Here is a 16871-nt window from a genome sequence, read left to right as displayed (position 1 = left end):
GATACCACGGTTGTTATTACTATTCCAAAAATACTCCAAAATACTGTTTCCTTAGTCTCGCATGCCAGGATTAACTACTTAGTGCCAGAAATTACTGTTTCTTGTGACTGAAGAGATATTCCAACTGATCAGTAACGTAGTAGATAAAATCACAGAATCACAGAATATGCTGAGTTGGAAGAGATCCATAAGGATCATCAAGTCCAACCCTTAGACTTGCCCAGAACCACACCCAGGAGTCACATCATGTGCCCGAGAGTATCATTCATACACTTCTTGAACTCTGTCAGGCTTGGTGCTGTGACCACTTCCCTGGGGAGCCTGTTCCAGCACCCAACCAACCTCTGGGTGAAGAACCTTTGTCTATTGTCCAACCTAAACCTTCCCTGACACAACTTCAAGCCATTCCCTCAGGTCCTGTCAGTGGTCACCACAGAGAAGAGATCAGTGTCTGCCCCTCGTCTTCGCCTCCTGAGGAAGTTGTAGACTGCATTGAGGTCTCCCCTCAATCTCCTCTTCTTGACCAGCTGGTGATGCTTTGCCTGATGCCCCCCGGGACACGGCTGGCCCTCCTGGGGCCAGAGCACTGCTGAATTATCCTTAAACAGGACCCCCAGGTCCCTTTCCATGGCACTGCTTTCCAACATCTCATTCCCCAGTCTGTACATACATCTGGAGTTGCCCCAAAACAGGAGCAGAATCCAGCACTTGCCCTTGTTGAACTTCATACAACTGGTGATTGCCCAGTCCTCTAATTTGTTGAGGGCTCTCTGAAGGGCATCTCTGCCTCTGAGGGAGTGAGCAATTCCTCCCAGTTTTATGTCATCTGCAAACTTCCTGTCCTGTGTTCTAGTAATTTATGAAGATGCTGAAGAGCACAGAAACTAAGATGGAGCCCTGTGGAACCCCACTAGTGACAGGTCACCAGTCTGATGTCACTCCATTCACTATTACCCTCCGTGATCAACCCATGAGCCAACTGCTCATCCATCACATGATGTGTTTATCTAGCTGTGTGCTGGACTTTTTATCCAGAAGGATCTTGTGAGAGAATACCAAAAGCTTTATGAAATCCAAAATGATCCTATCAGCTGGTTTCCCTTGATCAACTAGGTGGAAATGAGGTTGAATAAGCAGGACTTTCCTCTCGTGAAGCTGTGCTGGCTGAGACCTGTTGTGGAAAGGGTATATTTATACAGCAGTCTGATGCCCTCTTTGTTCATCAGTCTTTGGGTGCCTTACGGGGTCAGACTTCTGTAGGCTAGATACATTACCTGCTTCCCTTTTTGACACAGTTTACATACTCTTTCTTTAATTAGTTGAGTTATGCATGTGTATTTTCCCCATGAGGCAGGTGTGCTGGCTAGGTGCCTATCATCTAAAAGAACATTCAAAATGCTTCTGTATAAACTAACATCTGGGCAGGTTTGCACTGACCATATACTTGAGAAGGTATTTTTAAACAAGGACTGATAAAGTTTTCCTTTTCATCTTTCTCTACCATGCAATAGAATAGAACCTCTTAAGTAACTGAATACCTTTTATTATGTTCATCAAGGAGCAGGTGACATGACTTTATAGGAAATGTAGAAAGTATCTAGTTTAATACCATAGCCTTGTAGAATTACCTCAGCATCATTTCAGCAAGTTCTTTGCTTTAAAAATTGCTGCATTAAATCATCTGCTAAAGATGCTGCAGTTCAAAAGGACCAATGCTACCCAAAAATCAACCACAAAATTATTGTCTTATGGAGTCACACAGTTTTATGGGAAGGCATTTAAATGAAAAAGATAGATATCACTACCAGTCTTAACTGCATTGTATGGAGACTCACAAAAAAAGCTCAAGAAGTATAACTTCGGTTTTACGTTTATCCTCCTTTTCTTAATTTATAGAAAGGACACTTGCACGCTTACACACAAGCATTCAGATTTATGTAATTAAAAACACTTGTACAAGACCTGTAAATTTACAGTGTATATTGGCATAAATGAGGTCCTCAACTTGTTTGTCAGTTACATACTCATATTTTTACCCACAAGTTTAAGAGAGTAGTTATTCATTAACTCCATGTCATTTTGAATAGTATCTTCTTCTTTTTCATGCTATAGTATAGCAAAATCAAGGACTGAAGATTAGACCCCATGTTCAGTTCTCATTTTGAATCCATTCTGTTCCATTTCTACTCACTCTGTTTCCTCTTAAGCCGTCCTGCTACTGCTCTAGGCTTGGAATCATTTCATGACTATGAACAAGGAGTTTTAAAACAAGTGATCCTTGTGACAATTCCCATTTGTTTTATTAAAGGTCAGATGGATGTCTTGATTAATTAAAATTAACTCTTACTCAGAAAAGACATTGCTACTTATCACAGTCATTCCTGTTGACAGAGGAAGGACGGTATATTAATATGATTAATATTAAGACAAATCTGTATTAATGAAGAATCTTTAAAGTCTGATTGCGAGGTAAAGCAAACAACATATTTGTCTTACATATGCTGGAAACTCTAGAAAAGTATAGGAAATCCCTTGAAACAAAACCAACTAGACCCAAAACTAGTTGAAAGATGCCCAGTGACTTTGAAGGGCAGTTTATCAGCCCCCAATATAAACAGTAGATTAATGCATATATAGTCTGGTGGAAGGAAGACAATAGCAAAAGAAAGCTTTCATAGTTCTGGATAATACTGCAGTGTGCCACTGTAGCCAGTTAAGCTCCATGATTGGTAAAGCAGTTTAATAGGCTGAAATTGCAACATGATTTGTATACTGTGGAATCCCAAAAATGAAATTAACATACAAATTTTTTTGTATATATTTGCTAAATTGAGATTGTTTCTTTAAACTTTGAAGAAGTGATTTTTTTTAATTTCTCCTTTCCTCCCCCTCACGCATAATAATAGTAGTTAGGTAGTCACAGAGATTTTTTTGTGATACAGTATGGTCAAGAATGTGAGATATCATTTCAGCAAAGTGTTCCTTCTGTGTGCTCCTCTCAGTGACATAATATTTGTCAACTAAGAAACTTACCTGGTCTTATACGTGAACTTCCAGCAATAGTTAGAACAATTGCTTCATCTAACTAGATCTATTTCTGACCCATTTTATTCCCTCGCTGCTTTATTTTAATTTTTCTCATCTGGATTGCAGCCAATACCCTTGACCACAGTTGATGTTTTGGGGTAGAAGGATTTCGAGTTTTGAAATTAATACTTTTCTCAGCTTCAACAGTTTTTGTATTGGCCTTTGCCACTTGGGTTAGTTGGTCCCAGCTCATGAAGCAGTATCATTGCCTAGAGTGTAAAAAGGGAGAGAATATCTATTTTTTTTGTAATCTTCTGTGTGATACATGAAGTCATGTTCCTAATAACTCCTTTCACATTGATTCATGAGTAAAGAACATAAGCTAAGCAGACAGTGTAGTACTTGGAAGCTGCTTATATAAATTTTCTTATCTACAGCAACCAGGACAAATATTTGCCATTGCACATAAAAGGCGGCAGGTAAGCTTCTGACTTAGGAGTTGTTTTCATTAAGTGGTAATGTACTGTCTTTATGATATTCCTTGTTTCAATTTTTTAAAAAATTTTTTTCTCATATTCCTTCTAACAGCAATATTGTGGGTTTTAGATCAGAATGTGGATAACAGTTATAAGCTTCAACAACTTGCTCTGCGGGAAGAGGTGCAGCACTAAACTTATACCCTAGGGAAAGAGGAATAAAATTGTGGTAAAATACTTCTGTGTTCTCTGGGTTTTTGTTGGCTTTAGGGGCCTGAATGGTTTAGCTAAAAGAGCTTGTTACCAGCTGCCTGGAGCAGTAACACTGTGCAGAATCCTCCAGTAAATCTTCACCCCTTCCCAGCTTGTTACACATCTTGTTTACCGGATCTTGGCTGTGGCATGCCCCTACCCCAGAAGCTCTTGAGAAGATAGTTTGTAGGTATTTCCTTTAACACCCTCAACAAAATAAGGCGGCTTTATACTCCCTTTATACCTTTTTCCCCTCTGTATGTAATCAGTCAAATCCATAATATGTGAAAGGATTTTATAAGAACAGGATTTTCTAAGAGCAGAAACTTAACTCAAATACTAGAAGAACACTCCACTAAGGGAAGATTCCAACATTATCATTTAAAATGTAACCCAATATTTAAAATATTTAGCAACAGAGAACAATAAAAAATCCATAAAATAAAAAAATGCATCTGATTCACTGAACTCACTGACATGTGGGGGAAAAAAAAGAGCTACAAAATGTAACTTCAAAAGTCTTTTACAATCTTTATAGGACATTTCTTTTAAAGCTATAACTTTTTTGATTTCAGATGCTGCTTCAGTTTAATTACATCAACAGAAAGATACTTAAGTGGAGTTGCAGGAAGATAGAAATTTGCATTGTCTATAATTTTTTAGGGTCTGTGTTCTTGATATGTCAGTCGATTGGACATGATGTCTGGTTATTTAAAATTCATCATATATCATTTAGTACTGACTGTGATACCATATCCTCAACTGGGTAATGCATTGTAGGTGAATTCAGTCACATGGCTAGGAAAATGGACAGACACCTATTCCTTCATAGTGCCCTATGCATATAATTACTAACATAATAAATAATTAAAATAAAAATATATTGCACCCCATATATTTTTCTGTAATTATGGAACTTTCTTAATTCATCTAGAAAACAGATAATTTTTTCAATTGTCACAAGTGAATTACTGCCAAACAAAGATAAAATGTGAAGCTTTCTTGTATTAGCAGACACATCTTTGATCTAACTTTTCAAAAGCTACCACTGTAATGCTACTCAGACAATACTCATTTACAGGCAAATACAGGACAAACAGTAGCCAAACGAGGATGTGGATCTGTCATTCTTTTAAATTCCATTTCTGGTACATCTTGGTAGGTGACACCATGTTAGAGCAAAATGTCTACAAGTTAGGAGTGTACATCAAGGGAATAATGCAACATGATTGTACATGTCTTGTACTCTTTCCTAAATTAACAATCATTGTAGGGGACCTGTCATTTGAACTGATGAAAGCTGTTACCTCAAGAACCAAACAGAATATTGCATTATTCTAAATTAGCAGGTTGGGATGGGGGGAGAGGGGACAAGTTATTCCTCACTCCCTCATACTAGAGTTCATATTGTACCTACTTTCTGTAATGTAAAAATTATGAATGCAAAGCTGGGGACACATCACCCATAAAATGTGTCTTTAAGGGCACTCAGTAATGAATGCAGTCAGAAGGAAGTAACTTGGTTAAACAGGCAATAAAGGAAAGCAACAGCTCTGAGAAGGCTTCAGCTTGTTAGAAAATGGGATAAGAGGAAACCTTTGCTTACTGGCAGCCATACTGTCTTCCTTTTGGATAGGCACCAGGATGAAAGACAGTCACAATGCTGAAAGATCTTTTATTATAATTTCTGACTCATTCAGATCCTGCTGCCTACCCCACTGACTGACACTTTTTTATTGCTACTCCAGTCTCCTTGCCACCTCATACTATCTACATGCATTGAATCATTTTCAGCAGCTTCCACACTTAGCTGTTTCTTTTTTGCCCCATGTAATTTTCCTTATGATACAGTCTCCATCATCAGGGAAGGTATACCCTCTCAGCTTTTTTTAATCTAATTTGCCTCAAAGTGGCAAATAGGAAGAACAACAAAAAAATAGTTGTAGTTTTATGCCATGTTCATATTGAGCCATCACATCATACGGAGTTCCTGCCTCCTTGCAAAAACCATTCTGAAGATCTTCATCTTGGTTAATATAGAGTCAGTAGCTCAGTGTATACGGGTACCTGGGATAATGTCTGAGGTTATGCTAAATATTGAATTCCTATGTGAAATAGTCACTTTTCTAAGTGAAACTGCAGTTTCCAGATCTATTTTACTAGCCTTACATGAGGGTCAAAATTCTCATGCACTGTCTTATTCAGCAGCTCTACTTTGCTAATCACATGGGAAAGAATAAGCACTTGAGAGGCCACAGTGTTGGAACGTACAAGTTTGGAGGTTAGAAAGGCAGAGCCCTTTGAGCAACTTCCCTGAATTGATAGAGAGGCAGAAGAACCAAGAACAGTCTGAAATGAGGAAAAACTACTATGAAGTCTCTGGCTTATTATCTGTAACTTTCTTGTCTGCTGCCAAGTGGTGAGTAACAATGAAGTGACTGGGTCAGAAACATGATCCTGCCATGATGATTTGAAAGCATAAGTTTCTCTGAGGTCTCTAGCCTAGTGCATCTAAAAGTGGTAGACTTTGTCATGTGCCCTTGAAGCCACCAGCTCATCAGGATATTGAATAATGCAGTGATGTCAAAGCACAGGCCTCTCTGAAGAACTGACTCAGGCCTTCTGTCTTGCTGGACTGGTGTCAAAACTTCTGTAGGATCAAGCTGGATGGAAGCCAAGGAATAGGCTCTTGTAGAATTACTGGCACATCCCCTTGAATTTTCTGGGTCTATGTCAAGATAATGACAAGGCCATTCTGTTTCTCTTAGCTTCTGAGGAGGAGAGTACGTAGCAGGGTATCCTTCTTTTTTATGCAAAATTGAAACACCACAAGAGAAAGATTCTTACTCTTTTTCTCCTCTCCAGAGGATTTCAGACATGGTAGAAATGGAACAGGTACTGGATTTTCAGTATTGATCTAGGTAACTCTCCTTATATACAGGACTGGTCTATTACTTCTGTTAGCATGGGAGTAGAAGATCCTCACATCCCTAGTATTTAAGACCTTCTCTAATTCCTCCTTCTACCTGATGAGTTTCTCATTTTCACTGCTTGAAATGAAATGGTAAGAAATAACTGAAGTTGTGCTTGTGAATAAGGAAACAATGCCCCATCCAAGGTAATAAAGTAAGATGGAGACGACTACTCTTCACGGAATTATAAATGAGAAATCTATGTCTAACATGTGCCCTATGAAATTTTTTTTAATGTAAATTCCTTTCCATGTCTTATGAAATCTGTAGGTTGTAATTAGGAAAACATAATGTCCTTATCATATCAGATCATCATTACATGGAAAGAGAAGACTATTATATGCTTTTTATGTAACAAGAGTATTCTGAGTTCTTCTGAGCTTTTAGGAAGACTTATTTTTGGCAATGAAAGACTCAGAATATAGAGAATGACAAATATCTATATTACAAAAAATCATTTGAAGTGATGCAACAATGACAGTTACCTGACTGCAATGATTCCAACATTAAATTATATTGAGGAACAAAAGAAAAATAGTCTCTTTGACAAGAGTACTCAAAGAAGCTGATAACAACACAAAATGGTGCTTGAGTCAAAAGACTGGCTATTGTTGGAACTAGGTCTAATATTTCAGTAGTTACCTGAGATTCTGTGTGCTATTGTTTGAAGTGACAATACTGTGCGACAGAAAGTTAGTAAATTTATGCACTTATCCATATTAAAAGTTTTTTTAAGCATTAAAGCACCTATGATGAAGGACTTATAGGATTCATAGTTTTAAAGATCCAGTCCTATGTCACCTCTGAAATTAGAACTTAGGTTCCTAATTGTTTTGGATGTTTTTTAATTTTTTTTCCTTTGATACTCCCAATAGATTATGCAAATTAATGGTAAAAGACAATATATTTTAAAGTAATCTTTGGTATCGGTGCCCCATTTCAGTTGAAAGGAATTAAAATCATAATCTAGATTAATTTATTGTGGTTTAGTTTTTAGCTATATAGGATGCTTGATTTATGTTGTTTGAAATCAAATTTAAAAGGATAACAACTTAACTATATTTAGAAAAATATAGTGCTGTGTTAACAAAGCTAGCCTCTAGAACTGATACTTCATCAGCCTGACATCATCATTAATTTGAATGTGAAACTTTCAGGAAATAAATAACCTTTTTTTTTTTTTAATGTGTTCATGTTTTATCCATCAATCGTTTTAAACAACCATTGCTGAGCAGGGCATTTAATAGCTCTTCCTGTGTTTCCTGGAGACCTCTTCAATAAGTTTATCTTTTTTGAGGATAAAATAGGAAAGAATCAATCTCATTTTTGATCCTGTAGCTCTGTAGACAACCTTATTATATTTAAAATGCTACTTTTACGAGTTGCAAACCATATTTCCTAATAATTGCTATAGCTAGAAGCGTAATTTAGTGTATTTTTACAGGCTTAGTACTTTTTGTTCTATTGTAAACCATATTTCCTGATAATTACTATAGATAGACAAATAATTTAGTATATTTTTATAGGGTAGTACATTTTTATAGTATGGTAAACCATATTTCCTTATAATTACCAGAGAGTGAAAAATAATTTATATTTTTATAGGTTAGTACATTTTTATTACTGTACATTTTCTGCAGATTAAGTACTTTGTATTTTTTCTTTTTAAACCAGTCACGTTTCCACTGTAACCACTTTTTATTATTTATATAATTTACAGATGATAACTTCTTAAACTTGTTTTTCCTATTTTGCATTTCTAAGTTTCTATATAAATGTATGTGCTGTTAATTCTGAAGGAAGAACAAAGCATCTGTGAGACACTGTAGAAGTTAATGACATTGTTAAAATGATGACAGATTGCTTTAATAGTAGATATGCACTTAATTGGAGGAAGTATAACAAAATGTGCTATTTCATACTACTAAAAAGAGTCAGTCAGGAGCCATCACCCATTTACTGTCTTGTCTTCATCCAAATCACAATGCATGTACAGTATATGATAACTGATAGACATTGCTAGGCATGTATTCATGTACTGTACATTCATTCCGACAACCCATTAAATAGTGTTTGTTAACCTTTAATTCAGATGTCTGCAAAAAGATAATACAATGTAAAACACAAGTCAATGGTGGGTCGTAAAGCTGTTTCTGTTGCAGTTTTTAGTAGCCTGTTATTCAGTGAAGAATGCAGCTACACCCTGAAGCAAGTCTTATATAAAAGTACACTGTCAATATATTATGATACAAACTCAGCCTATAAAATCAATGACAAGTATTATGTCTGCTGCTATCACCTACTAAAATATAGATACTGTTTTTAATGGGTGTAATGGTGCTGGACTCAACATCGTTGTGCTGTTAAGCTTAACCCCTTAGGCATAAAGCACAGTTACAGGGTTCCTGGACAAGGAATTCTCATTGTTGGGTGCTGCGTCAATCAAGTCAGTGTGACTGCCTACAGAATATGTAAGTGTAAATTAGTTTACAAAGGATGTCAAAGCAAAATAAAATTCCAATGCACACCATGGTGTGATTCTCCATAGAGTCCCACTTAATCTGTAGAAAATGGGGACCTTCTATCCTATTATCCAGGTATTTGTATTTTGACTAACATTTTGGGTGAAAATGGCACTGAGCCAAGAAATGTTCGAGTATTCTGGAGAATATGGTTAGAATTCAAAAAGATCTTGGTAAATTGCAAGAAGGATCTGAAAGCATTAGGATATAATTCAAAACAAATAACTGCAAAGTACTAAGGGGAAATCTTCCCCCTACCCCCACCTGGTTGCCTAAATAAAAATGGGGAGAAAACTGGAAGCAATAATGAAACTGATCCAAGCTAAAAAAAGCAAATAGTGCTATTGGGAAAGACAAAACCAAACCAACCAAACAAAAAACCCCACAAAAAGCCAAACAAACCCCCCAAATGTCATCCTGTCACGTGCCAGTAAGACTGTTGCATTTAAGACCAGAAGTAATTATTACTCTCTATTAAACACCAGGGACTTCACAACTGGAATTCTGTGTCCAATTTTGAGTAGCACAGGGTTAATGCTATGAAATAAAGTTTGAAACAGGGTAGAAATGCTAGAGAAGAGCAAGCAAAATTAGGGGATGCCTTGTGAAATATAGACCAATATAAGGACAGATTGCATGATGAAAAAACAAGCTGATCTGTAACAGCAGAGTTTTAGGGTAAATATGTAAGGAAAACTGTTTTGGCATAGAGGATAATTTAATTAGGATATGTCAGCTAGAGACTGTGGTAAATAATGCAGACAAACATTTGCACACATATGCTTGCTCCCAGTAGAGGAGAGGCCTAGATATTGCTGAAGGTCTATGTCAACCCAACATTTCTATGATTCTGTGGAAATATCCCTAAACTGTTTCTATCTCAGAACTGTTAAACAAAAATACTTGTAGGGCAAAAAGAATCAGAGCTCTGTAAAACTATTTTGGCCCATTTATCTTCTATTAAATGACTGTTTCCCATATGTAAAGTAGTGAAAGACCTACTAGTAATACAAAAGGATTTAATTCAGGATAGGGGAATACCTATAGAATGTAGTGCTATTACATTTTGTAGCTTTTTTGTTTTGTCATTTCCTGTATATGCAGTATTTGTGTCGGCGGAAGAAAGTGAGTAATATCTTACAGTGATGTAATTATTGGCAGTACATTCACAGATGTCACAGCTGCTGACTGCTCTGCTGTTTCAATTTCATTTTCATATTTAGTTGAAGGCACGGTTGTTTGCTATATGATCTGTTTTGAATGGTGCAAAAAGTCCATATCATTATCATATGACATGAGAATAGTTCTTCAATAATTGGTGGATGAAGTAATTCATTATGAATATGATGTAATGGAATAGGCACCATAATTTAATCATCAGAAGAGGGGTCCGTGGAGCTCACACAAAGTTATCAAAGTCATTGCCATGATAAATAGCATGTGATAAGCTGTTTAGAAAACACTAACGCAATCCACAGAAAAATGTGCAGAAGGGAGGCATGCAAATTCCTTCTATTTAAAGCAATCAAATTCTAAGAACCAAAGAGGTAGTCTAATAAGGAGGAAGGGAAACAGCAATGTCCCTGGATCCATCACTATTTTTAAAATGATACTGCTTCAAAGGCACATTTATTGGGATTAAAACTTATTTACTTGACTATTGTTCACAAAGCATTTCATACGCTATTCACTGGGGACCTGATTCTAAGAAATGTTTTTAAGGTGATTTAGACTGCAGTCTGAACTTTTTTGCTTTTTTCTTTTCTTTCGGTATTTCCTTGCATGAAAAATTTTCTCAAGTTTTTTTTTTTTTTAAGAAGTTGTAAACCAGTTTTAGTTTAGCCAAGGAATTGCACCTCAGTTTCAGCTGCAACATCTTCTCCTTGCAGAGATTTTATGATCCTAGATGCTCTGTTTTTTGTGAGATAGAGAAAATATCCTTAGTGCAAATCAAAATTCTATATATGCAATGTATAATGTGGAAGATAACTGAAAAATTACTACAGGAAAGTGAATGGTACTTCTTGCTTTTTAATAGACATATCATAGTTCACTGATAGTGTCACTAGTTAACAAACACCAGCACTGCTACTATTATTCCTCCAGGTCTTTGTGTGCCATCAAGCAAGAGGTGAACAACTGGGACTTAATGAAGACAAACTATCTTGATATTAGAGGTTTCAGTGAGAAAATCACCAGAGGTTTCCAGAAATAATTATTACCAAAGCGATCAGTGATACTAAAGAAAAGTGTTTGCTTTTGATCTGCTGCCATGTTTTGTTGCCTAGAATATAATCATCCCAAGGAGAGGAGTCCTTTCCAAGAAGAAATGTTCTTTTAAGTTTTCATTTACTGTACTTGCTGGTCAGTGTAAGTTCAGCTCTCATACAAACCGTGTGGGGAGTATAGTATCCACTCCAGAGTATGAAAATTTAAATTGCTTCACTCACTTTTCCTGTAATACCCTGAGGTGGTCCACAAATAGCAGTAGCTGAAGTTTTCAGTTCTAGAATACTTTTTAACCTGCTGCCACAACCCAAAGCAAAATAAAACCTGTCTATCTGTGACAGAATGTGACAGGAAATTATGGCAATTCAAATATCTTAATTACCCCAAAATGCCCAGCAATGAGCAGTCAACACCTGTAGGATCTCATAAACTCTTTGTTGGGAAACAGAGAGAAACATAATTATACAGAAGTACATACTTCTCACTGTGCATTATTTCAGTCAGTGTGTTATGAGTACTGTTTGCTCTATTGTATGTATTTTCAGGACCTTGTTAAAAACACAGCATGAAGTTTGTACTCTGTGAAGAAGAAAAAAATATCCACATAAGATCCTTTCCCCCTGAATCTGATTGTACAAATGAAATAGATAATTTCAAAAATAATGACCTGGTGACATCATCTCCTGGACCTCCATTCATGTTTGGAGTTTCTGTAAAGGGAATGACTGAATGCCAGGAACTACAAGGCACTGGTGTACTAGGCTTGTCAGTCAGGTCTGTAAAAGGGAGAGAGAAAGACATCAGTATTCCAGAGAATGAATGGAGCTCCACCTGGCAAGGTGCAGACAGACGGTGTCAGAGGATAAGGTTGCTCAATGTTTTCCTATAGAGCAGCCAGGCATCATTTGCTCCAATTAATCAAATGCATTCTTCATTGGGAAACTGCAAGGCTATAGCTTACAAGTCCAAAAATTGAAAATGGAAAAGAGAATGTTTGGGTGTCAAATACAAAACCTTTTTCTTATTGTATCACTGAAGTGTTGAGATCCAGGAGACAACTCAGCTCCTTCCTGTAAGAAAAATTGCTACATTTACAATTCAGATAAACACGTAAACTCTGAATAAACACGTATATTTGGGGGACTCAGCTAAAGCACACAAGAACTACAACATCTTTTGAAGCAAGCCCATCACTGATAATTACGAATGTGAGATTAGGTACCGTCATTTATTCTTGTAAATAGTGTCATCTCTTCCAATTAAGATCAAGTACCTGTATCTCCTCAATTGCTTTATTAGCATTGTTGTCAAGTTCCACAGAAGCATTAATTAAATAGTCATCATGATCATGGCTAGTTTCCCAAATGATTGAAGTAAATAATGTATATATGGGTTATCTGAAAAGTTTTTACTTATTGAAACACTGTATTTCAAAAACCTTCCAAATGCCTAATTACAAAATATTTTAAATACATCCTTTAAACAAGTTATGTGTTACAAAACAAAAGCTAAAACTGAACTAACCAAAATTTTGTTGCCTCTAGCAGTTATATTTCTCCTAATGACATCTAAAGTAAAATTAAAAACTGAATGCAGAAAATTTCATAACCAAGGCATTGAGAAAACCTTTAAACATTTAATACAAAATATGATTACTAATTAATTGTATTAATGAATATGGATCATACAAAGATGAAAAATAACAATTTGTGAAATCCAAGATACTGAGACTTAATATGCTATAACAATATAACTGTATCAATGAGCAGAATACTGACATATCTTTTACTGTATTAATAGTAAAATATATTTTTTAAAATAATATTTGAAGAGGAAATAGCCGCAAAGCTCTTTTCTGACATTTATTTGTGGATTAAATGTACCTTTTTTATCCTACTTTCTCACTACCATTTAAATGATTTGCAGATTTTTTTAAATTTACATTAAAAATTAGTATTATAAAAAGTTCTCAAAATGACCCAGTTCTTTAAATTGAGACTATAATCTTTAATAATTGGCATTATTGCTAACAAATATTTTAATGGAATTTTATGTTTTCCTCTTAGTAGAGACATGTCATTCCCATTGCCCTTAATTAGCGTTATATGTGCTCTTTGAGAGAAGAATAGGCCCTTTAGCTATAAGTTCTGACTTTTGAAACAAAAAAGTCATAACCTTTTTGTGTTTCTGGTTGAAGTAACTGCAACCTAATTTCATGAAACAATTGTGGCAGATGATAATCAAAACATGGAATGAGAGACACTGAAATTAGGAATGTGTTGTTGATTTTTAAAATTGTGATGCAAGATAGGACTGAAATAAACATTATTTTTTTCTGTCTCTACGTTCCCTCTATCCTATTAAGCAGTTGTCTTTTTTTGGAGTATATTAGTGTATCCTGCTGAAGGACACTTGTTTTGCTGGTGTACACGCATTTTTTATGTTTAAAGTTATTATTGCTCTCTATTTAATGTAAGCAAAGGCCAACTGTATACACCTCTTTATGTTTAGTGCATCTATTTATATAGCACAATAATTTGAGTGTTGTGCCCTTGAAAATTTTATGAGAACATTCCAATTCCCATCTTCCAATTCTCATTAGAGGCTTGACCTATGAAATTTAAAAAGACCTCTCAGTTATTTCTTCTTGTACTGTAAATTTCTGAATTTAAGTGCCTTTTGTTTTGTAGGACTAATTCCCTTGGAAGAGTAGGGATGTGTGTGTGTATGCACATGCACTCAAAATTACTTCATAGGAATTTCTGGCAGTACTGCAGAATAAAAGCAGTGAAAAAGATATTCCAAAATTACAAATAAGAATATTTTGTTTTATGGATCTCAACTACCTAGTCAGTTTTATCAAACCAAAAGAAGGACTGAAAACCTGTGAAGTTTGATTGAGAAGTTTCCAATTAAGAAAAATCTTCAGTTTTGACTGATCTATGAGACTGTAATTTTGGCAAGTTTTGCACACAACTTTATGTTTTTCTGAGCCCTTGCCCAATAAATAGCCTTGCCCATTTATTATCCTTGCATGCTTTTCTGTCACATGGCTATGTATATGTGGATATAGGTACCAAATAATATTCTAAGGTAATTAGTGCCTACTGCATATATTCACAGAAGCTGACTTTGTTTCATAAGAATTTTTTTCAGTCATAATTTACAATTTGGAATGGTAAAATAGGGTTGTCCAGGTCATACCGAAGGCACTGGGGAGGAAGTTGCATTCTCATCATGAAAGATAAGGGAAAGATATGCTCAAAAAGAACTTCGGCTGTAGAAGAGGGAAATTAAGATCACAATATAAGAGAAATTATTATACTATCTTGAAAGCAATTAAGTGACATGTGTATGTTACATTAGATATTACAAGAATCTTTCTGGTGAATAGGTTAAATAGCAAGACAACTGAGAGTAAATCAGATAGTATAATTCAGTGTATTCTGCAAGATGGGTGCTTAATTTTCTCTGTACCAAGCACACATAGGCATTTCTCAGAACAACAATGCAAACAAATATTGGAAGGGACCATTTCTTGAGTTTCTCTCATAAAGATCTTATGACTTTAATGTTAACTGCAAATTTTTAAAGATTGGGTATATAGAAAGCAATGTATGTTGAGGCAATTTGATCACCCTTAATCTCAAAACTCTCTGAAAAAAAAGTCCTAAAATTAAATTCTAAAGCTGCTACTGAAAGAAGTTTAGCCAAGACAGTAATGGAGTGCATTATCTGGAAGTATAGGAATTCATGTTGTGACCCTAAAATGAGTGATGTCAAAGAAAAAAAACTCATCAAAGCTAGAAAATCAGAAAAGCATCTGCACTACTTCCCCACACACCTAATTTCCTACTCAAAAGGCTAAAATATGCAAGTACATTAAACATTGCCCAGTGCAACTGATCATATTTCTGAGAAGTGTTTATATGTGATTACGGGAAACGAAGATTCAGCATGGTCCTCCTGCTCTTTGTGCTAGATACAGCCAGCCAAAAAGGTCATAGTGTAGGTAATGCCTTCCATGTGTTTCAATGATTCTTTACTGTTACATGCCTTCTGGAACCATGGCAAGGGATAGGAAGTAGATATTATGGCAGTTTCCAGAGCTTCCCTAATGCATCCCAGGGAGATGACTCTCCTAAGAAGTTTAAGAGAGACAAAATATTATTCCTATGTGATTCCTACTTAATTAATTCTGGAAACCAGAATCCAGTGATATTTCAAGTATAGCTAGGATAACATTTGGGATCATATATTGTATTCAACAAATAAAGAAGAAAGATTTATGTCAACAAATCTTGCTAAAATTATGCTAAATTTCACTAACAGTTTCAGTCAGCAACAAAATGGAAAAAAAATTCATTTAAAGCTTCTTAAAAGAAATATTTCATATTTTCATTGAAGTTAATATTTATAAGATTAAAATAAAGCACACGACCTGGAAATGAAGTAATCATTTTATGCTATCAGAAGCAGGTTTTTTTCCTTATTGTTCTGTGGGTAAGAACCAAAACCAAACAAATAATCCTTCCTAATCAGTCTAAAATGATCAGTCCCTTCCCCAACTTCCAGTTTTTCAGTTGTGTCAGTGAACCAAAACATCCAATTATTGGTTCAGATCTAATTTCAAGTATCTACCAGCTGGTACCAGTGATAAGAACAGGAAAATAAGAAAAGTAGTGATGTTGATCAGGATCAGGATCAACACTACAAAAAAATCTACCAATTTATACATGGTCCTAGCTGAATACCATTGTGATGGCTTGACTCTGGCTAGATGCCAGGTGCCTACCAAAGCTTCTCTATCTCTCCCCTACTCAACTGGACAGGAGAGAGAAAATATAACAAAAGGCTCATAAGTTGAGATAAGGGCAGGGAGAGATCACCGATTAACATCACAGGCAAAACAGACCTGACTTGGAGAAATAAACTGAATTTATTAAACTGAAACACCTTTATTAAACTAAACACCTTTATTAAACTAAAACACCTTTTCCCCACCCCTATCTCTTTCCTGGGCTTAACTTTATTCCTGATTATCCAGCTTCTTCCACACAGCCAATGCGAAAGATGGGGAATGTGTATTACAGTGAGTGCATCACATGCTGTTTCTACCACTGCTACCCCATCAGGGAGAGATGTCCTTTCCCTTGCTCCAGCACTGGGACTCTCCCACAGGAGAGAGTTCTCCATGAAATTCTCCAATGTGAGTCCTTCTCATGGACTAGAGCTCTTCAAGAACTGCTCCACCGTGGGTCCCTCAAGGGATCACTAGTCCTACCAGGAAACCTGCTCTGGCGTGGGCTTCTCTCTCCATGGATCTGCAGGTCCCTGCCAGGAGCCTGCTCAAGCATGGCCTTCCCACAGGGTCATAGCCTTCTCTCAGGCAT

This window comes from Manacus candei, unplaced genomic scaffold (assembly GCF_025592945.1).
Source record: "Manacus candei isolate 608988 ecotype Guabito, Panama unplaced genomic scaffold, ASM2559294v1 h1tg000033l, whole genome shotgun sequence".
Lineage (NCBI taxonomy): Eukaryota > Metazoa > Chordata > Aves > Passeriformes > Pipridae > Manacus > Manacus candei.
This window is presented reverse-complemented; position numbering follows the sequence as displayed.